This window comes from Falco biarmicus, chromosome 2, assembly GCF_023638135.1.
Source record: "Falco biarmicus isolate bFalBia1 chromosome 2, bFalBia1.pri, whole genome shotgun sequence".
NCBI classification, from domain to species: Eukaryota; Metazoa; Chordata; class Aves; order Falconiformes; family Falconidae; genus Falco; species Falco biarmicus.
Window position 1 is genome coordinate 40,958,409 of NC_079289.1, and position 24,091 is coordinate 40,982,499.

General features: G+C 36.3%; 1 protein-coding gene across 2 annotated transcripts in view; it reads right to left on the reverse strand.

Moving 5' to 3' along the window:
- LOC130144757 (protocadherin-9-like) overlaps window positions 1–24,091 on the reverse strand; it is a 469,661-nt gene that overhangs the window by 300,055 nt on the left and 145,515 nt on the right. The window lies entirely within an intron of this gene.

A 24,091-nucleotide genomic window follows, 5' to 3' on the forward strand; every position in this document is an offset into this window, starting at 1 on the left:
CTTTGTAATATCAATAGCTTAGGAGCCTTTTTTACAGTCTCTTGTGGATGCTGTACATACTTACGTAAAAAACTCACATGAAGATATATAAGAGAATACAAAAATGAAAATAATCTATGCTGCAAGTGGTGAAATGGAGTAAGTAGGTATTTGTGTAAAACAACAAAATGAATGGGATGAATCCTCTGTCACAGTCGTCATTATTTCTCCTTATTTACCTTAATTTCATTTAGGCGCTCCCATTTATACTTTGTAACTGTGTAGCCCAGTAATAGAGAACTGTCATTGATAGTAACAGGTGTACACTTTGTACTAAATCTGCAAGGCCTCTGGACTGTGACTTGTCAGGTGTGCTCTGAACCTGCAGCTTTGATTTACTTGGTTGAGTTGTGACAGCGATTTCTCTAATTGGCCAGGTGGCTATGGCTAATCTGTATTACTTTTCTGTGTCTTTGTATGGCAGACCCGTATTTTTACACAGATAGCAGTAACAAGCAATTACTGTACAAGGAATGAGGTATTTGTGACTCTGCATGGTGATGTAGAGAATTACTGGCCTGGTATGGCAGCAATGGCATTGAGAAGTGGGGATGCGGCAGAGGACTTCTAAGTATAACTTCTAAGGTATATTCAATTAAATTATGTGTGTTCCAGTGGTTTTTATTTTTTCAGCTGTACATCATACTGGTTCTTTCAAAATCCTTAAAAATCAGGATACTCTATGTGACCAACAAAGACCAGTAAAGACCACTCAACAGTTACTAAATGTTTAAAATGATAATTTCATACATATTTCATATGTACCTCCATTCTCTCAATAATTTGATACAATTCATCTCACTTTAAGTATTTAGAAGTTTTGTTTCAATGCAAGTTAGCCAGCTTGTCTTCTTTTTGCAGGCATGTCCAGACCATGATTCCTGTGATCTATCTTACTGATCTTAAAAAGAAATGAATTATGGTCGGCAGGCACCTACTTCTTTACATGGGTTTGGTTAATTGGCTCACATTTGGATGTCTAAATGCAGGTAAGGAAAGTTAATAAGAAAGTAAGAAAGGAACAGTACAAGAGTGTCAGACTGCAGGCGTTTCTTTTGGAAGTTTATTTGCATAAAACTTAAACCTCCCAATCAAAATCTCACACAGACTACCTGCAGTGTCTGAATCCCATTGCTCAATGAAGACCTTCAAAATGATCTCTTATCTCATTTCTGTTTCTTTTACAATATTATACCTTCACATTCTACACTGTTCTGTTGTGTTGGGGTGGGTGGGTGGTTTTTTTTTTTTTTACTTTATTTTATTTTTTATTCAGAAACTCTGCCTTGCAAGCTGTAAACACCCAACACAGAGGAAACCAGCTACTGTTGAAACGGCTGCACAGCACATGAAGGCTATTAACAGCACACAGACGCTGTATACAGTCATTCAATATGACAGGAAAAATGGAATTGAAAACTGACTTCAGTCTGAAACCAGGATATCAGTGTTTGGCTAGAACAACACAGATTCAGTGCTGTAAAACAACAGATTTGGCTATGCCAGATCAAGTTTCTAGAACTATACTTCACAGACAAGACAACAAAGTTTCTCTATTCCAACACCATTATGAATGTACAGCATCGTTTTATCTATAAGAGCAACACATACAAAGTTACTTTTATATTATTTATAACACTTATCAGAATGCACTGGTTTAATTACATTAAGTAACAACAGATTTGACAGTCTATGCTAGTTATTTTACTGTTTCTTTACTGGGAGAAATTACTTAAATGGAGAAAATGTAGGAGGTATCTGGATGGAAGGGAAAGTTACCTTTTTTCTAAAAAACTGAGTTCTGCAATGGACATTCTACATTTTTAGCAGACAGTCTCTATCATATAATAATACACAGGATTTGAAAATATATTTTAAAATATTTAGTATATATTTTTCAATTGTTAATAATCCATTCATGGCTTTCATATTGAGAAGAAAGTTTGGGTTGGTTTTTTTTTTCAGATGAATTAAACTAAAAAAATAGCCTTCTTATTGACAGATTGATGTATAAACATGTTGCTGATTTTTGCATGAAAATAATATATCAAATAATTGCCTTAATTTTCCTAGGTGGCTATAACCTTCACTATAGCATACAGCTGTATTTCAATAAGACGGAACCCAAGTCTCAAATTTTATGTGACAAACACAATAATAAAGAAAACCAGACCTTTCCTAGTGCTGTTTTCCTGTAAGCTTCTAGATACAAATTTGTACATAAGTGTATATATACATACACATAGAACATTCATGTTTTATTGAACACTTCAAAAGCATGCAAGTTTGCAAGTTGTGCTTTCTTGTGTTTTTGTTAGATAATCCGGAAAAAAGTAAGTGCAAAGTGATCACCATAAACAATGTTTTGCCTTCTGAAAGAACCCTTAGCTGAATTTTCAGGAAAAAAAAATAGTTTATTTATTTCTTAAAGAAGGGAATTAAAATAATTTCAATGAAAACAACACGGACATAAAAAAGACTACAAAGAAAACAGCAACTATGGAGCACCTGCCTCTCCTTTCTGGGTGGCTGGAAGATAACAATCTACCATGTCAAGAGGAGTAAAAATACATTTAGAATTAAAAAAAAATATAATTAAGGTTAAGATCTCTTCCTCAAGTGCTGCTGCAAAGCTGTTATCTGCAGTGGAGATCTTTATTGCACTTTTTGTTCTCCTTTGTGTACTGCCTGAGAGTAGTTTATGCAACATATGCAAAACACAAGAGAATATCCCCAACTACTACCATGAGTTTACAGAGACCCAGCACCACACTGGCTTAACACTGCCATCTAACCAGAGCACTCTCAACACTTCTCAGGGGATAGCAGATGAAATTTAATTTTTACAGCACTTACTATGACAGACAATCATTTTGCTTATCCTGCAACAGAGGCAGGGGCAAACCTGTAAGAGCCAGAAGGAAAACAGCTCTGGCTTGCTGCCACCACAAAGAGCAAGGGTAGTGAAAACTGCTGGTAGGTGAAGCCTGACATCCAGCGCACACACCCTTGGATGTGCACACCAGACCTCTTTTGGGAGCAGCTACAACCAGGCTAGTTTCCGAAGTCTTTAATTTCCAAAAATAGTACAGCTATGGGCATTTTGCTGTTCCCCTCCTTTCATACTTGCAGTTTCTGAGAGCAACAGGAGCAGAAGTGGTCTGTAGTAAAAGGGGTTATTTAACACTGATTCTGTCCCAAACTGCAATTTCAAGGAGGTTCAGACATAGATTTAAGAAATCAACTGAGTGTATTCTCACAGCTTAGAAGAGCAAGTTACAGATCTTTCTGACAATCCTGATTCAGTATCTTTGTTTTTTTCCCAGATAAATCAAAAGTGGACTGATGCTACAAAACTTGACTAAAAACATTAATGAGATGTGTCCTTCTTAATCATTTCAGACTAGCAATTTCCCCTGTAGCTTGAAGGTCTTTGAAAGTGCAAAAAAATCCAGTTACAGGCCAAATTCTGTCTCTTGACTGCAAACTGCTAATATAGAATAACTTTTCTGACAGAAGCCAAGCCACTCATGATTTATTTTAATGTAATTAACTGCAAGTAAGATGTTGACAATTTCTTCCAGTTAAGCTGTCCCATCCCAAACTCTTTAAGGCAAAGTCCAAATTAAAAACCGTAAGTTGTTCTACATAGCAAAAGCTTCTGTACTCCTTGTTTTTAGTTTTCCAATTGAAATCACATCCCTGAAGAAATAAGGACCCTGGAAAACATGACCCTGAATACAGATGTGTTTTATTGTGGGGTCACGCTATGCACAGTAGTTCTTGGTTATTCATGAGCCAAGTGGCTCTGCAGTTAGTTCAACAAACTATAAATAGACTGTTTTCAAGAGCATTGAAAAGAGTGTCAGAGTGCATTGGAGTCCACCAAAAAACTGCAAGGCCTTCATAATGGTCCAACAACCTAAAACATTCAGGATCTATTAGTCTGAAGACTGGATTTAACTAAGTATTATATGCAGGTATTAGATACAATCCTCCCAAAAATTTTGTGCAACAGCCTAAGCTCCTGATGTTGACAAAAGGACCAGGAAAGGTATGTTAGACGCTTTTATTCCTACTGACTCTTACTGATATGTTATTAATATCTCATTTGCAATTTTTGTGGAGAACCAACCTAAAAGGGTGTAGCAATCTGAGAAAGACTATAACCTGCTAAGACTGTGTTAGCTAAAGGCTGGTAAACTTTGAGGAACCAACAGAAAGGGTCTGCTACCTGCATATACATTTTATAGCTCAGAGCTCATCTGGTAAGAGGGAAAGACTAAATATATTAAGAACAGTGTGTTATCACAGGAAGGATTTTACTAGATAAAAAGCAGGCCTTCAGATATCCACTCAATATACCCCATAGTCAACATAACAACACAGTAATGGAAGAGCTTAAAGGAGCAAGTAGTGTCCTGAATTTTACATCAGCAGTCCCTCTGAGGTGGCAGGCATGGGCAGTACTGCTGCACTACAGCCCCGATGCAGTACTTGCCTAACTAGCATGGGCCCAGTTACCACTGACTTTTGTTGAAGCTACAGGACTTCACGAAATTCATCACCTCAGAGATTAATCCCTCATTTTTACATGCAAATATGCTCCCTTAAGTTTTCCCTGTGCTCTGTTCTAGGTTTCAGTAAAACCTTTTATCAGAGCCGTTGTTTTTAGTAGATAAAATCAGGAGACCATCAAGGCAAAACCTGACCTTCAAGAGAAATTAAATCAAGAAAGGAGCAGCTAATAAATTTGAAAACCTTCTAATTGCAAATTAACCCCTGAATCACCCATCTGATTATCAGCTTAGCTTTGACACCACTTTCCACACTTGTAAAGAAGGAATACCCATCACTCCTCTTAGCCAGCACTTGTTTCAGTCTGAGAATACAACAGAGAAACTATGGGTCCAGTTACCAAACAGCAATAATAAACCCACCTTAATGCCTTCAATTAGATAATCCACAGGGAATCACTTTATACAACCTATAGGGATTAACCAGCTCTTCATGAAACACTACAAATAATTACAAAGGGATGAGCAACCATCAAGAGCTGGCAGAGGAACAGAACTTGCTATCTATAGACAGTTTCAATTACTCTCTGTGCTCATTTGTGGGGAGGCATTATTCTTCACCCACATATAAATACCTTGCCAGGACAAGCCTGAGGCAGACTTCTGTAAAGACTCTATACTGGACATCTTTGAGGATTATGCTAATATTAAGCCCAAAAGAAAAATATAGTCTCATCATACTGGATGTGTCACAAGAGCAGGTGTTAGTATTTTGACAGTGGCTTTGCTCAGCCTTTGCGCCTTGCCATTTTCAAATTGAGTTCTTGCCTTTTTTGAGAATGTTTATTTGGCACAGCAAGAAAGTCAAACAGTGTAAGTACAGGAAATCAAAGAGATTAATGCTCACAGAAAGCAAATACAGTGGAAGTACTTCCTTTAATGGACAAATATTTAATCTGTTTTCAACTTTATTTGATCATTTTTGAGCACATGATGTTTTTAAGTCACTTCTATTGGCAATGAAACTTCAAAAGATGAGGAAGAGAAAACTGCTTCCTATGTGCCTGTTCATATATGTGGGGAGACACATGCACATGAACTTAATATACACACACATTGTATGTAACAAAGAATATACACATGCACAGGACGGTATGCAAAAATGTGTGTTAACAATACAAATATCCTAGAGATAACACACTAATTCTAGAATTATGCTCTGGGCACCACATCTAAGTGGGAAGGATGCAAACTCCTAAATGCAGACAACTCTGCCTTAGAGCTAAAACTTTAGCATCTGCCTGCTCTCTTGAGACCATGCAGGGCTCCACATCCTTCAGCGAAACTAACCTTGCACACAGACAGAAACTTGCCCCCCAACTAAATTTATGGTGGTTGAGTTGAGAAGTCAATTTTAATTCCACAAAATGACAAAGTCAACGCAGTCTTGTCACAGCTTAGGAGGTCACAGTACATTCTGGGATGTGATCAAAAGTGAGACAGAGTATTTTAGCCAGAAGAAAATCCCCAAGTTTTTTTAATTTTGCCGTAAGACTGAATGAGCTGGTTGATTATAGCACTTGACAACTTATATACCACTTCAGGAATAGAAGGCTTATTCTGAAGCAATGGATTGGTGACAAAAACCTTCTAAGAAGTTCCGGTTGCAAATGATACAATTGCTCTTTAACTGCATCTCAGTCACAAGCACTTAACTTAGCATAAGAAATACCTTTAGGATCTTTTTCTTCCACCTTTTTCTGCTACATGAGACCCACACTACATGTCATGTACACTGTACTTCCCTGACAAGCTTAAGCTGCAAATAAACAAAATCCCCACTATCTTCCTTTCCTTTCCTAACCAATATTTAATGAAGTAGGAAAATACCACAACATGCCCCTTTTACCATGGGATGGAAACAAAACCACCTAAGATGTTAAATAACATGTAACTTGAAATGTCTTACACATCCAGTTGACAGAGACATTTTTCACAACGAGTAAAAAACATCTTTTCATTTATCAGTAAGAAATGGGCCAAATGAATGAACAGCTGCACTCAGTCCTTGAATTAGTATACTTGAATAACCTAAATTATCTGCTAGCTCTCCAGAGGCAGAGAGGAAAGTTCTAAAAGTGTTAGGCCGGGTTGGGTTGGTGGCAAGGGACATTTCTGATCATTTCCAAATGATGACTGACATCGTGAAGAAAGAAGTATAGAAAGTGGAAAATGATTGCCTGAGAGAAGCGGAATAAAACCAGCATCTGCTTTGCTTCTAAGACTAATAACATTCCTAGCACTCAACTGGGGAGAAGAGTTTTATCTACTATATAAGCAGTCTTACTAGTATGTCTCTTTTGCTCTTCCAGACAAGCCTTCACCCCCTCTATCATACCACAGTACTTAATTTGCAGTTATTGCCAACTCAGTGTTTCATCTAAGCAAAATTGGCAGAATTTCTGCAGGAATGTAATGTTCACATTGCAGAAAAAAAAATGATGATTCATGTTATTCCACGGTGCAACTGAAACTGAATTCAAAGCCTTTTCTGAATCCTTGTTCTCCTGAGGTTCATATGGAGAAGTAGGTAGTGTTTTGAACTTCAGTACTCCTTTCAATGGCAGCAACTTTGCCGTGTGGCCTTCATTTTGTAAATTCAGGGTTGATTAAGGTATTATGTTGTTTTATTTCAGATTTTTATTCTCCAAATTTGTTTCTAAGGCCAAGAGCATTTGGAAAGGATCTTTTCAATACTTCAGAAGAAAAAAACTGCAATAAATAGAGGGCGGCCATCAGACCCCCAGCAAATCAGCTAGAAAAGTCAAATTTAAGACTTCTGAAAAATATTCCATATTATTTAGTGTATTTTATTAAAAGAATACGTTCTCTTTTCTTGTACAGCAGCATTCAGTTTTTCTCAGTAGTGTTTTCCAATTATAGTGTTCTTTGGGTTTGTTGGTTTGTTGGCTTTTTTAAATTCATTATTGTTAAACAATGGTTCTGGTTTTATTTTTTTTAATTATCATTATTATTGGGTACATACCAAAATCACATTCACTGCATTAGCTTGTCTCTCTGAACAATGTCTGAACTTGTTTCAACTTAAACAAAAGAATTTGAAAAGAAAAAATAAGCATGAGACAGCATGACAATGACAAGAATGCATACTTTGCCATATACAAAATTACGCTCTTGGTGTGAAACTGACACATGTTCTCCATCTGCAAAGACAAGTGCCTTTGTCCTGTCCTTCACTACATAAAGGTTTTACAAAGCTATATCCACTGCTTGTATCCTCTTCAACTACATGCTAGATTAAAGCAAACAAAACTTCTATATTTAAGGGGTAACATGAACTATTATCAAAGAGGAAATGTTACTAAGGAAATGGGAAAACCTTTCCAGAAGAAATGCTGAACATACAGAAGGAATAACAGTGTAAGTAGTTTGGCTATGGATGCTTATAGTTAGAGGAGGAAGAAGCATATCCACACTCCTCCAAGAATATAAGTAAGTCTAACTTTTTATTGAAAAGACACAAAAGAAGTGCTGTGGGGTTTTTTTGGTAGAAAAGACTTTGACAACTAGTCAGAAATGTTTTGGGAGGTATCAAAAATTATTTGTTAAAAGCTAACACTGCGGTAGTTATGTGCAGACCTATAGCAGCATGTGGTACCTGCCACAAACTGCTTATAGTGTACGGCAGGATTGTGACATTTGCTGAGCATTTACACAGAGGAATAATGGAGCATAAGGTTAGGTTGCTCTCATGCTGAGACCACTGCCCATCACGCTGGCCCATACTGTCTCACGGCTCCTTTCTGATCCCCTCATGGCCTGCACATATTTATTAACTCTCATCTTACACTGTGCAGAGACGTTTTAAATGAGTCACAGTGGCAGCTGGCCCTTAATACCTCTTAGGATGTGAGAGCTGCTGGAATGTTTAACCAGAGAGAGGAAACCAGAAGGTGGGACGGCAAAAGTCCTGTGAGAAAACATATGCAAACAATTAAATTTGGAAGATAAGTATGTTTTGGTGTCATGTGAGCTAACGACAAAAGTACAGTCCAAGGAAAGGATAACTTTGAGTAGTAACAGCTTGATATATCCTCTGTTCTGAATAGTGGGGACTTACAGCATTTTGTACTACCCTTGTAAATAGGTAACAAAAATCACAGGTGACCTTTTCGTAAGAGAAGATGGAATTATTATAAAGAAAGTTGAAACTATGGAAAACAACAACTTCCTTTTGATAATTACAACTGGAGTAAAATAATTCTAAACCTTGAAATTTAATGGAAGCCAAAAACTTTATCAGCACTGCTTCCAACAGAGGCAAATTGGCTATGTGTTTTCCAACGCAAGCTTAGGCTCCTGGAACAAAACCACCATGGAATACAAATAAAATGTTCTCTTTTCTGTTTTAGCTTACTGCAACTGTGGCTCTGTTATATGTTCATCACCCTTTTCCTGGAAGAAAGTTCAGAAAACAGCAACAGACATGCCAGTAGGAGAGGTGTATATAATCTACATACAATTTAAAACCATTAAAGCAAAAGGAGTAGAGAAATTTGTTTGGAAATGCAACATGCTGTAGAAAATAGAAATAATCAGTAAATACTGTTGAAGAAAAATAATACCAAGAAATTAATCACTGGCATTAATTTGTTTCTGGAACAATATTGCAAAATTAGTGTAAGAACTTAACTGCTTTTACCAAAGCATCAGAACATACAGAATAAGCGGCATAAAGAGGTTGGTTGTGTGAGCAATACACTTAGGTTTTTTTTCATTTGCGAATGTCTGATTACTCTGACCAGAGATGCACTACCCAGTAGTAAACACACACACACACACCCCCAAAGTAAACGCACACACCTTTTAAAAAAGCCCATACTGGATAAACAGGGGTACGGCCAGAGCGCCCAAATTAACCAGTTAACCAAATGAGTTTCATTTTTAAGAAAAGCTACCAAATTAGGTTTGAACGTTCTACAGTCGATGTTTACGGAATCTCTGGGTTTTTCCACTGACTGACTTAAAAATCAGTTGATACATAAAACTATAAATACAAATGTCTAAAAATAAGAACGTACACATGGACACACGTACACTTTCCTATACCTATAAAAGTGGAATGTCTCAATATCAGAAGGAAATGTGTTTTGAATGTCATTTTCAGAGGAAAGAACATCATAAAAAATGTAAACAGAAAAATCTCCAAATTCACAAAATGCTACAGTGAGTCACTGACTTCAGGTAATCCAATTAAAATTAACATATTTTAGTCACTGGAGTGGTCACTTACACCATCCATTTATAAGAACAGCTTGAGTTTTAAGGACAGTTTTACTGTACAAATATAACTGTTGATTGCCAGTTGCTGTTGCTGTGAGATACAGAGAGGTATACAAAGAATTACTTCTATTGTATTTATAAAATATATAAATATATACAGAGAAAAAATTACATATAACATTTGGCTCTACTTATTGGAAGTACTTACTAAGAAGACTTTTGGATGTGTTTATGGTTGTGGGGTTTTTTTTATATTAATAGGCGTCTCACCTTTATGTGTGCAACGCAACGCTGCTGCGTAAGAGAGAATGAAGTTCTGGGCCCACAGAAACCAATTACAGTTCCACTACAACAACACGGAAATGAAAGCCAATGGAAAGCACAGCTAATTCTCTTTGAAGGAACTAAGCACCAAAATACTTGTCATACACTGACACTTTAATGTTCCTCACTCCTCAGGCTGAGTCACCAGACCTCCTCTGTCCTTAAATCTCACATTATTCTATACAGTTCTTAAGGGGAAAAAAAAATATATATTACACTCAGTCTTGAATTAAAGTTCTGTTGTGTATTGGTTTGAGTTACTATACATTCAAATAGGTAAGCCAGACAATATTTGGTACCCTGTTATCTTCTCGAGAGGAGGTAAGCCTTCACATGCTTTCAGCTCTAATAATTTGTTTAAACAAGGAGTATAAATGTGAGATTAATTATCTAAAATGAGAAAGGAATTTAAAGTCCTCAGTACGGCACAACTGATTCAAATGAGATCAACCACAAAAACACGGGAATGGTATGTGGGAGTTCCCTAAAAGCTAAAGGGGATTCATGGGGAAATGTTCAACTTTTTGGGGTTTTCAAGAGAAAAGGCATCCAGAGACCTTGACTATTAAGCCAAACATAACACCATGATATTTAAAACTTCTATTTCAAATAAATGTACTGTTCAAATACAGCATACAAGTCCCTTCTACTGTCAGCAATTATGGAAACCTGGACATACAAATAATCAAAACCATAATACATTTTTCATTAACATACTCCTATTTTACTTGCAACGTGTTTAAAAATCTTCAGAGTTCTTGTTCTGGTTTGAAATGTCTGAAGTTATTACAGAAAGCTGACTACAATATTTGTTGTTATTGATTATTTCAGGAGTTGGAATAGGCACTTAACCTCTACTTGTGAACAGCCAGATGTGTGTGAAATTTGATCCAAACTAACAAAGCGACATTTTTACTTTATCTTTATACCTGTTTCTTAGATCCCTCTTTTCATAATCCTTTTCCAACTCATGAAGCAAATATTTTTTTCATTATAATCTCCTTCAGGAGTTACAGAACAGGACCCATGATAAAAAAACCCCTCACTTATTAATTGGAATTTTATTGTTTAACCAATTATTATTCTGAAATATTACATCAGGAATAGATATTGAGCTGTCCTAAATGGAAACGCAGAACTAATTTTAACTCCAGGCTGGTCTGGTCTTTCTTACTTCTGAGAGTCTTACTTATTTTTCATTCCTATTCCATGTTCACCCTCCAAAAGTGATTGCGGTGCTTTTAGATTATTAGTAAAGTAATTCAAGAAAATGTTTAATTCAAGAAAATGTTATCATGCCGATTAGCTAGAGTAAAAGCTGTCTGGTTTCAGTCTGAAAGTTTTTCTTTCATCTGGGGTTCAGGTCCCAATAACTGTCTAGAAGAAAGTCTGGCATGCAGATTAGAGAAGCTGGCCTCTGCTCACCCTTAGTTTAAATTAATACTTTTTTCAGTGTAGAGAACATTTGCTTTGTTCTTCCTGAGGTTAGTTCCTGTCTTGCTTTAAATCACTGCTGGAGCAGATCTGCCAAATAGCCTGCACTTGCCAAGTCAGTCATGCATTCCTACAGAACCCAGAAAATGTACCACGTGCTTTCTCTTTGCCCTCTTCAAAACTACCACCCTTTCTCAGGCTATTGTGAGCTAACCCATACTTCTCCCAAGTCTCATATTTTGATCTTAAACAAGGAAATCCAGCACTCATTTATTATACAATTTAAGCAATGGAAATGTTTCATATGAGACTGCAAGAAAAAATGTGAATAAAACTCTATTTATAATATATCAGATGCAAGCATTATCCACTTTTCTAAAGTCTGTTTTTATTTTTATAAATGCAATGCATCATCATGTATTACAATGCTCACTAGTGTACTACTAGCTCTTATTCTGTCATTTAGTTTAAACTAAGAGGTTTATCAGAGTGCTGTTGACTCCACACTAATGAACATTAACCTTTAACTAAAGTGGTTTTAGAGACACAGCTCTCAGGCTCCTTTCCCTGACATAACTCAAACACAGTTATTGTTACTTCTCTTGTTATGTCAACAATATCAGATGGTTAAGGGAAAAGAAAAATCCTATTTCATTCTTTTCCTATCATTGTTCATAAAAGCCAACAACCACTGGAATAAAAAACATCTAAGCGGAGCATTTAAAAATACTCGGGCTTGTCCTCCTAGGGTGCCTGGACAGTCAGCAGTGACAGGCAGGTATCTGGGTCGGTCAGTTCAGATCTCGGTCACACTCTGACCCTGAAACTTGGAGCACTTGTGCTGGCTGTCTCAGTTAAGTTCCTTGTATTAAGTGACATGAATCTGGGCCCACAATGTCCTCTTTGTGTTCTGCAAGTAGGCTGGCTCACACCTTCTCAAAGCACTGTGGATGTGTATGTATTACTTAGCCATTACACCTATTCAGGAGATAACATGCTAGCTACTTGCAAGAAGAAATAAAAGCTTCCCACAGTGAATTCTTCTGTGCACAATGTTATTTAAATCTGTTGCGACTTCTTGTATACCAAGGGAAGTATTTTCTCAATATCAATGGAAGAGAACACTTTTCATTTTGTTTTTGAAGATCAAGCATGATTTTAAAAAGGTTAGCTAGGAAAGGGAAAAATACCTTGTTTTCCATGTCTCTCTCTATCGTTTTTTCAATTCATCTAGCTGTCTCTCTGAAATACCTTGCACAAACCATGAAGAAAAAACCACCTCCACAAAACTCAGAGAATAATCTGCATTTAAATACAATTTATACTTTACATGGACTATGTTTGGTCACTGCCTTAATTACATAGTCTTATAAAATGGAGACTTTTAGGATTTAAACAAAGGTTTCCTATACCATCAACAATGAAACCATTTCTAAGATGTTACCACTAATGATGCTAATAACAGGTCCAATTGTGTTACTACTTTCAGTATAATCTTGACCAAGGCAGTTTGGAAAAGACCTGTGCTTTTTAGATATACCATTATAAGTATCAACTTCAGAGGAGCCACCCACCTTAAATATACATGATTAGACTAGCCTTGCTTTCAGAGGGACAGGCAAAGACATTTCTTTTCATTTGTGTTTGAGGTGAATAACAGAGAATGGCTTCTTCTTTGACTGTTAGATTCACAGTCCTTTTATAATATGAAGAGTAAGAAAAAGGAAAAAATATTACCTTGCAATACAGTACAGTAACTGAAAATTTCTTTCTGTAAAAGATAACAGTTAAGTGGGCTACAATTAATTGTCAAACCTCAGTCAGGTTAACGAGTGTAAATTTTGGCATTTCCCCCATTTATACAGTCATAGCACTACTGGGGGGTTTTTTTGGGGGGTTGGGTGGTGGTGGTGGGGATCTTTTATAATGGCTATTTTTACAGAGTCTTTAGATGATACTGATGGACTCCTTACTTTATTTAAAATTATGATCAGAAAAATGTGGATGTTGTTCTACATATTGGTTAATACATGGTTCTATGTAGTAGTCACAGAACTTGCAATTAGAAATACTCATTGACAATTACTGAAACTGCAATTACATCAAAATTTCTTCCAGCAATAGAGTGAAAACTTACTTAGATGGATCAGACTTTCACTCTTTGCATACACAGAAATAACTATCTAAAACAGGAAAAAAAGATCCCAACAAATGATTGCAAAACCTGAAAATACTTTACAGCTTTCTCTCCCTCCTAAATTCACATCTTTTTGATGAAACAGTAATCTGTTAGCCCAAGAATTCAACAGGACCAAATTCTACATTCATACTGCAAATGCACAGGGAAATGTAAACTGCCTTTGTTCCAGCCTCACTCTCAAATCTTTTTTCATGCCAGGAAAGGACCATTTGCTTCTCCACGGAAATCTCACGGAAATGTTCACTCAGAACTTTCTTCAATGCTTAAGTTATGCATGGAATTATTATTTTCTACAGACAGCTGTACTGAGCATCAACGGTGACGGTTTGGTAATAGGTTTGCCAGTCACAGCCAGTTCTAGATGACTCCAAATGGACCCAAAGATGATGAGGGGACTGGAGCATCTCCCTTATGAGGGAAGGCTGAGAGAGCTGGGCCTCTTTACCCTGGAGAAGACTGAGAGGGGACCTTAACAATGCATACACATATCTTAAGGGCAAGTGTCAAGAGGATGGGACCAGGTTCTTTTCAGTGGTACCCAGCGACAGGACAAGGGGCAACGGGCACAAACCGAAACACAGGCAGTTCCATCTGAATATGAGGAAAAACTTCTTTACTTTGAGGGTGACAGAGCTCTGGAACAGGCTGCCCAGAGAGGCTGTGGAGTATCCTCCTCTGGAGACATTCAAAACCTACCTGGGTATGATCCTGCACAACGCACTCTAGGAAGGCCTGCTTTAGCAGGGGTTGGAGTAAACCATCTCCACAGGACTCTTCTAACCCCAACCATTCTGTGGTTCTGTGACCCACCACAGGACAGAGCTGAGCCCATCAGCCAAGCTGGTGGTGCCTTCGGGAAAACATATTTAATAAACCGCAAAACACTGGACAATGGACAAGAGCCTGGGGTGGGGGGGTGGGGGGTGGGGAGCAGAGGGAAGTGCCAAAAACGGTCCTATGAATACCAAGGTGAGAGAAGAAGGAGGATGAGGAGATGCTCCAGGCAGTGGAGCAGACACTGCTCTGCAGCGAGCCAAGAAGCCCACGCTGGAGCATGCTTATCCTAAAGGAACTGCCCATGAGAAAGACCCATGCTGGAGGAGAGGAAAAGTGTGAGGAGCTGCTGGGGACAGACCACAATCCCCCCCTGCCCATCCTCCTGTGCTGTGGGTGGGAGTCTGTCCTGTAGCCAAGGCTAACTCACCACAGCAATGAAATTAGACATACGTGTATCACTCATATGACATTAAAGCAATTCTTCTAAAACAAGACACAGCCTACCCCCTTGGCAATGTCTTCAATTTTGTTCTAAGTCCCGCTTTTGCAGAATGAATCAAGTCTGTAAAATTTGTTTGTTTGCTTCATTTTTAACAGTAAAACACACGTAAAGCTGTATGAGTGCAGGTAATTAAACACAAAATTAATTCCAGAATGTTTAAGCATTGTACTTTGAGTTAATTGCTTTCACAAATAGCTGCATTGGCACTGCACATAATAGGATCAAGAAGATGCCTGTGCATCTGAAAGCTGTTCCTTTTTACAACCGTAACAGGTAGCCTAATACCATAAACAAAATGCAACATAACCCTGTATTGCTCTTGATTATCAATTAGTATGTAACAGCATATTACCTCTATGAAGTTTGTGTCTCAAGCTTTCCTTCACCTTCACACCAGTGTTTTTTCAATTTTTCCATAGAAAAATTACTGCTATTTTCTACAGTAGTATTTTTATCATGGCAGTATTCAAAGATCTATTTATGGCAAAGACACTCAAATCTATTACTTATACTTTCTAATAGTTAAAACTGTGCTTCTGTGACCAAACGAATCAGAAAACAGATATTCCCAATCCAAGAATAGTAGGTACAAGTAAAACAAACTAAAAAATAAAAAACCAACACCCAAACCCCAAAACCAACAACAACAACCCCAAACAAACAACAACACAAAAAAGCCTTAATCATAACCCCCACACACATTGATAAGGAAAGAGAAAGTAAAATTTCCTTTGAAATTCTGTACATGAGATAACGTGGCAAACTCCTTAGAAATTCTCCAGGGAATAAAGGAAAAATAGCTGATATCCTCTCAATTATGTATTGTTAAATATTTTTGTGAATTAGTCCTGTAACCCAGCTGTTAAATGGTACTGAGTTCCAATACCAAGTACTTGATAAATATCTTAAGTATGAGGTACTGCACATGTAGCAAGGGACATACTAAGGCTAATTGCCAACAAAGCATTTCAGCCTTACCCATCTAAAACTAGTCATCCAAGTGTTCACATACAGGTTCCCTTTTTATCCAGTGCAAAGACAATTCCCACCACCCCCAGACACCTGTTTTTAAAGGGTATTAATCACTTGGTGTCAATTTCTTCCCACTGACCATAGGAGGAGCTAGATACCCAGTTTACTTTTTGACACTTCTTGGACAGCTGGGGTGGGTGAGACAATTCCTACCCAGGCTAATCCGAGGCAACCAATTTCTAGAGAAATAATTTTCCTCTTTGCTGGAGGGAAATTAACGCAAGGTCAACTCTGTAATGCATAGGGCTGGACAGGTTTCTTTTTTTTTGTTTTTGTTTTCTTTGTTTTCCTTTTACAATGTCCCCTTTAACTTTAGTAACTTTTGATTTAAACCACATCACAAAACCAGTTCCACAGCCCTCCAAAGGAAAAACAAAACCAAAACCAAAACAAAACCACATAGACTAAGCACCAACACAGAGTTTGGAACGTTTACCGCAATTTTAAAAGCCAATCTCTGTGGAAAATTTTTAGCCTGCAGGCAGTGGTGCAAACTCTAAAACAAGCTACTCTGTAGTTTACCTTATTGGACTTCTTTTTTTCCTTTGTTTCTTTGTTTGATTTGGACTTTTAGAGGGGATCTTCTGTTTAATGGATGCATTCTGGACTGCAAGTTAGACTCATTCATCACTTCAACCAGGTTAACACCAGAGGGAATGCACTTCAACCAGAGCAGTGTAACTGGTGAAATGATGAAATCTATTCATTTATTTTGTTGCAGAGTAGAAATAAGACTATTTTTAAATGTAAACAGCATGAACACTGAACTTGGAAATCAGAACTCGGAAAAAAGATCTCTCATTTAACAGACTACAGTGTATTACTTCATTTCATAGGAGTAAAGAATAATTTCACAGCCCACCAAAGCAATGAGGAACTGCAGTGAAAATGTGAAAATTAGCAATAAAACACCAGGGTGTTTAGCTATAGTGTAAAATGCCCCAATGAAATTTTCACCTTGATTCTTTGACCACCCAGGGAGTATCTTTAATTAATACAAATTGAAGCCTAATGCAATAAGGGGAAAACTATATATTCTGAAAAAGATGCTGCACTATGAAAATTTTCTTCTTGTTTGTTGCACATTTTTATCATGTCTGACCATGAAAAGAATTGAAAGAGTAACTCTGAAAAACCCTAATTAAAAAGCATGTACACTGAAAAGACAGTTGTTTATGGATTATGATATTCCACCATGTGTATCAAACAAGTCTCTCTCTTCAATGTAGCCTTCTCAAGAAGTGAGACTTGATCCACTGTGGTGTTTTATCTTGAGCAGTCATTTACAGTCCTGCAAAGACAATGTGAATCCCTGCTAAATCAAATTATCTTCTCAAATAAGACAGCAGTCAAATCAGGCTGCGACTGTTACTATAGCTCCTGTGAGGTCAATAGCACTGTGACAATCTGAGTGAGCAGAAGATCTGCTTCTGAGACTACTTTAGGGACTTTGCACAAGTGCACCTAACTTTGCAGAGCGAAGAGTACAATGGTAACCAAACAGACTGAAATTGGCAACTGCCAGAACCTCATGGAACGGCAGCTCAGACAAAGCACTTCGACATGTTTGACTTTAGGGTGGTTTTGCAGAAGAGGAAATTGGTATTTGTTCATGAAGGGTCCAATACTGTGTCAAGTGCTAGTATCAACACCTGCTAGTATAAACATGATACGCTCTATCTTCAGGAACTACAGCTTTGTACTATCTAGAGTTACCACAAAGGTGAATGAAAAGAGTTTAGTCCCAAATTATTTTTAAATATTTCTTAATAATAAAACTTCATTTTTCCAACAAAACAATGAATAACCGATTACTTATTTTCCTTCATGAGTCACAAGATTGTGTATAAAATATACTGAGCAATTTAAAGCAAATCAGGCTGAAAACTAGTTCATAAATGATACAGAGCTTTTGAAAGCAAGAGATTATATTTGTCTTTTCAGAAGAAAAAAAGTATGAAGCAGCCCTTAGCATTTATTTACTTTTTGAGCTGAAGTATGAATAATTTAGTGGTGGTAAGACTTCATTTGAACAACATGCAATTTTATAATCTGTTCCTAACTAAACTGATTATTAACTGTATTATGCTAAGGCAGGTTTTTTTACATATTGTATTTGTCATATCTGCTCTTTTTACCCCTTGGAGATTTCTCTTATACTACTAAAGCTTTTAACAATCAAAATAAGGGTTTGGGTTGGGTCTTGTGGTTTTATTTAATAACCAGAAAACCCCTTTTTGGTCTTCCTGAGACTCCACCAAGTAATTCAGTCATAAATAAATGATGGCAACATAAGCAAACATAATAAAGATAGCTATAGATAGTGTCTAGATCAATATGAATATTACAGTTTGCTTTCAGTCTTTTTAACTCAGAGGAAACTCTTGCCACTCACACAGAAAATCATTGAGCTTCCACTCCACCAACATCTTCTCATTAAGAAATTGTCACACAATGTGATGAGAAGAATTTTTTTAGAACTTCAAAGGTAAATTGTACAACATAATTCTGTCATGCTTATACATCTTAGGACAAAGATTTTCACTTTAAAAACATAATGAGGCTTTAAATGTCATTAGGATGAAGATACAAGGGGGAAAACACAACAGAAGAGAAGCCTTTACGCACCTCTTAATCAGGGAATTCTAAGAATTGTTTATTTTTTTTTTAAAAATCACTGTCCTTAAAATATTATTTCTCACTCTATCTCAAACCACCTACTGTCTCTTAAGATATTTTCAGTCCAAGGTAGTGTATTCTCCTAAAATTGTTGCGAAAGACCCTCTCAAATATCTAGATGTAGAGGCCTCCACATTATCCAGTAGTTTTTTCTTTATCTCTGGAGTAAGTTAATTTACATTTCTTTCTATATCCTCAATAATGTATTTCCTTTCAACTTTTAAAATTATGTATTTCTCTTTTCCACACATCTTTGATCCTAAAAGGATGTGGAAGCTCTCTAGTTCACCAAAGGAAATCAGCATGTTTAACTCTCAGTATCTATTTAAATTACATATAATGTAAGAGGCTTACACAATTCACTTATATCAAATACAAGAAATGAAAGCTTTCTATTTTTCCCCAGGCTTAGGATAATTATTTGTGTCTGTTTGTAATTCTACAATTGCTTTGCACAACAGTTCTAAAGACCATTTTGAGGTTTTTAGATTTCACAGAGGAACCAAAGCCAACAGACAACATTCACCTAAATACCCAGTCAAACCAAAAAAACAACCAGGCAATAAAATAAAATGAAATAGAGGTAGATAGCTCTTTTGCATAAACAGAAAGTTTTCTGAATTACAAACTGGTAAAAGACAACAATATAGTGTATGAACTATGTAGCCGAGATTTTATTTTCCATGCTTCTGAATCATCAGAACAACTCAGAAATGAAATCTACTAGGAATATAACCTAAAAACTGGAAATTGGTGTGATGAGAAGAACAAATCCTTATTAAAAGTCAGCCACATAATCCAGATCTGTCAGCATTTGATAGATTCATGCCAACTTCCATGCATTTCCAGGACTCATTTTTTTTTACAAATTTTGTTATGATCTATCTCAAATAGTCAAGTTATTTTAAGGTATACTCTAGAGTGGATAAGCCTCAAATCTCATAGTTGTACTGACAGTTGGAGGCTGAGAGGGACAAATACTGTATGTGGGTTCATCATAAAAAAACCAAATGAGATTAACATTCAAAACCTTGAGTGAGAAAACTGATAAAATCTCTCTGTTACTGTGTTTTCCTTATGCCACCAGAGTTATGGTAAAATTATCTGCAATGTTCCTAAAGCTGTAAAATTAGAGAAACAGTGAAAGCAGAGCAAAGGTAAAGTTAGGAAAAATGCCTGCTGTGTGGAAGTTTAAAAACTCTGCTTGTTTTCAGTACAAAAATACATCATTCCTAACACAGAGCGCCCTTGATCCAAGTACCTTGTTGATAAATACGAATCAATTCTTCCCTCACATCACCAAAATTTTAATTTTCTCATCTCAACCACTGAAAGAGCAAGATACTGCAATTACATTAGATGTACTGGAGTCTTAAAGAAGTAAAAGTTGATTTTATTTCAAGATTTCTTTGCAGCCTGGATCACCAAAGATTTTAATGTTCGTATGTATTTCTATTTTCCCTTTTTGCTTTGTGCTTGTCTATGTTCTTTAGAAGACTTGTAACACTGGTCGTATGTGTCCATAGATCCCAGCGGGCATGCAAGAAAAAAATATCTCTAATATTTTTGATACAGACAAGAAAATACACAATTTTAAATGCACTGCTCTAAAGGACAAAAAGGAATTAGTAAGTATCTTTAGCTTCTAAGGAACAAAAATATTTTCCAACATGCCATAGCAAAGATACCAAACTGCTTTAAAATGCAACAGAACAGAACAGGTTTCCATTTGTAATGTTGTGTATTAGGGGTATAAAAGAAGCTCATTAAAACCACTGTAGTCCTTCATTTGCCTTCAGCTGGTTTGGGATTAAGAGTTTTGGAGGGTTTTTTAATATCTGGAAGTGCCAAATACTAATGATACATTTATTACAAATTACTGTTGATTTCTGTAATGATGAATTCATACCCTACCTCCACTGTGAGTAATACGTTGAAGTATTTTGATGGAGTACAATTACTTTTCATCTTCAGGAAGAAACTAGAGCAAGTTCCACAGAGATTTTAATCACAGGGACAGTTTCTGTTTAAATTGCAAGAATCACACCTTTGAGTTTTCCTGTTACTTTTTATTTTCCAAAACCATAGGTCAAGACTGTCTTACTCATCTCCAGAAAACCTACACTACTTACACTTCCGAGTCTCACATGTATCAGAAACCATAGTGCTTATAATCTTGTATAAAGACTGGTCAGTAGAAAGGTGAACACTGCAGTGCAGTAAAGCTACTGCTAACCTTGTATTGGTGAACTTGTCATAACAGTACTGTATCAAAGGCAAGACTTTTGGTTTGATCCCCTCAGGTTCTACTAGGCACACTACATTGAATAGTTTTAGCTATTTGCAACTCCAGTTAAATTCCATTAAATGTCTGTAAAATAATCAGAATGTTAAAAGTTTACTTCAGTTACTGTTCCTGCTCTGGACAGCATCTCCCTTGATCAAAAAACACAAAGAAATATGTATCTGGCAAACTGAATTATAAGAAATGGCGTTAACGTATCATCTGTTACAATGTCAGGCTTCTTTTAGGGCTTTCCTTTTCCCAGCAAAACCCTTAATATTCAACTACCAAGTATTCACATTCTTTCAATACCGAACTTTTATTTGGGCTCATCAATTTGTTTCTTCAAAAATAATGGAAGATCCTAAGATTTTTTTTCCCTATTATCTCAAATATTTTAAGAAGTCCTCTGCCTTAGTTCCTGACTATCTGCAGAGAAGTTTTTGGACCCAATTTACAGGAAAAAAAAATAAAAATAAAGAAAGGAAAAAAAAAAAAGGCAAAGAATAATTGTATCTAGGCTCTTCTACTTCCCCTCGTAATAGTAAATGAATTAATTTGTATTCAGTCTTTATCCATCACATATTGAACAGACATTGCCATATATGCCTTAATTAGCTCAATATTAATTTGCCAGCATTTGCTTATGTAGGCTATATGATTTCTTTCCATCACCATGCTTAAACATTTCCTATAAACATTCAACAGAATTATACAACAATTACCCATAGGCCCGTAGGCCTTTAACCTAATGGTTTAGTAGCCTGACTGTCAATACTAGCAAGGTGGGGATGATGCAGAAATAGGATGAATGTTTCTGAGGAAGCATCATTTCCTTAATGTTGTACAGATGTCATCAGCTCAAGAGAGAAGGAAGATTCATTTTTATTTTATAGTCTTATTTTTATATTTATATTCTTATTTAATAGAAGCCAGGTAAATCTAAAAATCAAGGATTGTAAGTTGTTTAGAGACAATTTCCATCCTTCCTATGATAACATCAGAGAGGATGTGGAGGATTTCTGCAAGAAGACCATAAACCATCTAAAAGAGGCTGAACATCTTTCTATTACTTTAAAAATGGATGCATGTAAAAATCCAGTTTTGTGATATAAGAAATGAATATTCAGAGCCTGCTGAGTGCAAAAATAAATCACTCAATAAGGTTAAAAGAACACTGAATTCTGGGAAACTGATAGAATACAAGCTACAGCACACATAATCATTAGGCAATGAGAAAGATCTGGCAAGACTTCTGTAACAAAATTGATGCTGATAACTCTGCATCATCAGTTTAGAAGTACAAGTGGGATTCAGGATAAAAAAAGAACCGTGCCCTGTTTATGTACTGACAGAATATAATACCATATGTTGAAAAGGGCACTATTAATAGCCCTATCTCTTCTGTAAGATGGAGAAATACAGTTTAACTTAAATAAACTGCAAACTTATTTAATTCAGAGTTTAAAACTTTGCACACTACAAAGGCATTAGAGGAATCAGGGTTAATTATTTGTAAGGAAGAAAGGCTTAAGTTAAAACACAATTCCTTAAAACCAATCAACAAATAAAAACTCTATGACCTGGTCCAACTACGATTTCTGATTATCTGTCATCTTTCCACCAACTGAAATGCATCTCCATTCTTTCACACAATCTCATTATTTTTGTAGAGTTTATTTTCTGTGATCACTCAGTCACTTCGGACAGTTTTCTCTCTTTGTCTTGACAAGTATCCTCTATCTACTTTCTTGCTGTTCAGATATAATCAACCTCTCTGGAATTATCTGCTACATTTTGATTGCTTGAGGGTTTTTTTCTGTCTTTGCAATTGTAAAACTGTATACCTCTGTCAATTAACTGAATGAAATAGGTATTTATATTATTTCCTAATCACTTACAAACTGGTATACAGCACAGGAGCAATTCCACTGCTTGATGCAAATCCCTAGAATAGCTCCCTTAAAACCAAATTAAAGCAGACATGCCACATTAATGCAGAATATTACTTGAGGAAATAATAGGAAAAAAATAGGAAAAATGCAACTATCAGTAAAAGGATGTCTGCATAACATAAAATCCTGATAAAAAATCAGTAAGTTATTAGTTCCAAAATTTGTAACCTGCAGACCACCGTCAATCAATTGTCAAACCAATATTTACAGTCTTTCCTTCCATTTCTAGCCCTTTAACCTCCCAATATCCAACACAGGTGCTAAGAACTCCCTCCTAGCCTCCCTGTTTAAATTAATTCTTTCAGCCATAGGCTGGTTCTAATACTCACTACATATAAACCATATTTCTTTCCGCAGCATTTTGGCTAGGAATCATTTTAAGGATGGGAAGGAGAAAAGCAGCTATCCTGCTGCTGGTTCATCTTTCTCGTCCTAGATGTACCATATTGTGCAATAGTTCAGACCCAACTGACCTGTCCACACTGTTAAGTCAGCTCTGTCTGCGAGGTACTTCTAGGGAATTCTGCTGTGAAACTTGATTATTATGTTTTGTTTTTCAAAGTACCAATAAAATTTCAGTCACATCTTCAGGTTGTTTTCATACCTAATCACTTCAGATGCCCAAACATTTATTTTTGTGTACACTTCATTATCATGTACCCAGTGGAAAAAATAAAAATACAAGAAACCAGATCAAAACATGTCTCTCCTAACTATCAAAAAAAGCAGCAAGGAAAGTATAACAGAAGGCAAAGTACAGCTACATGCTTATGGGAATTTTTTAAAAATGTAAATTTATTTACGACAGAAAACAACAACTTTGTTTACACACTTCCCCAAAATAATTAAGAGTAATAATTTTGACCAGTCTCCCATTTGCAAATGACATGAGGTGACAAGAGACATACAAATGGCATGAGGTGACAAGAGACATACATATAGAAAATCTATTTATTTGTAAAAAAAAAAAAAAAAAAAGAAGAAGAAAAAATTAATCTCCCTCTAACAAAGACATTCCTATGTATTTTATTTTATTCAGAGAAC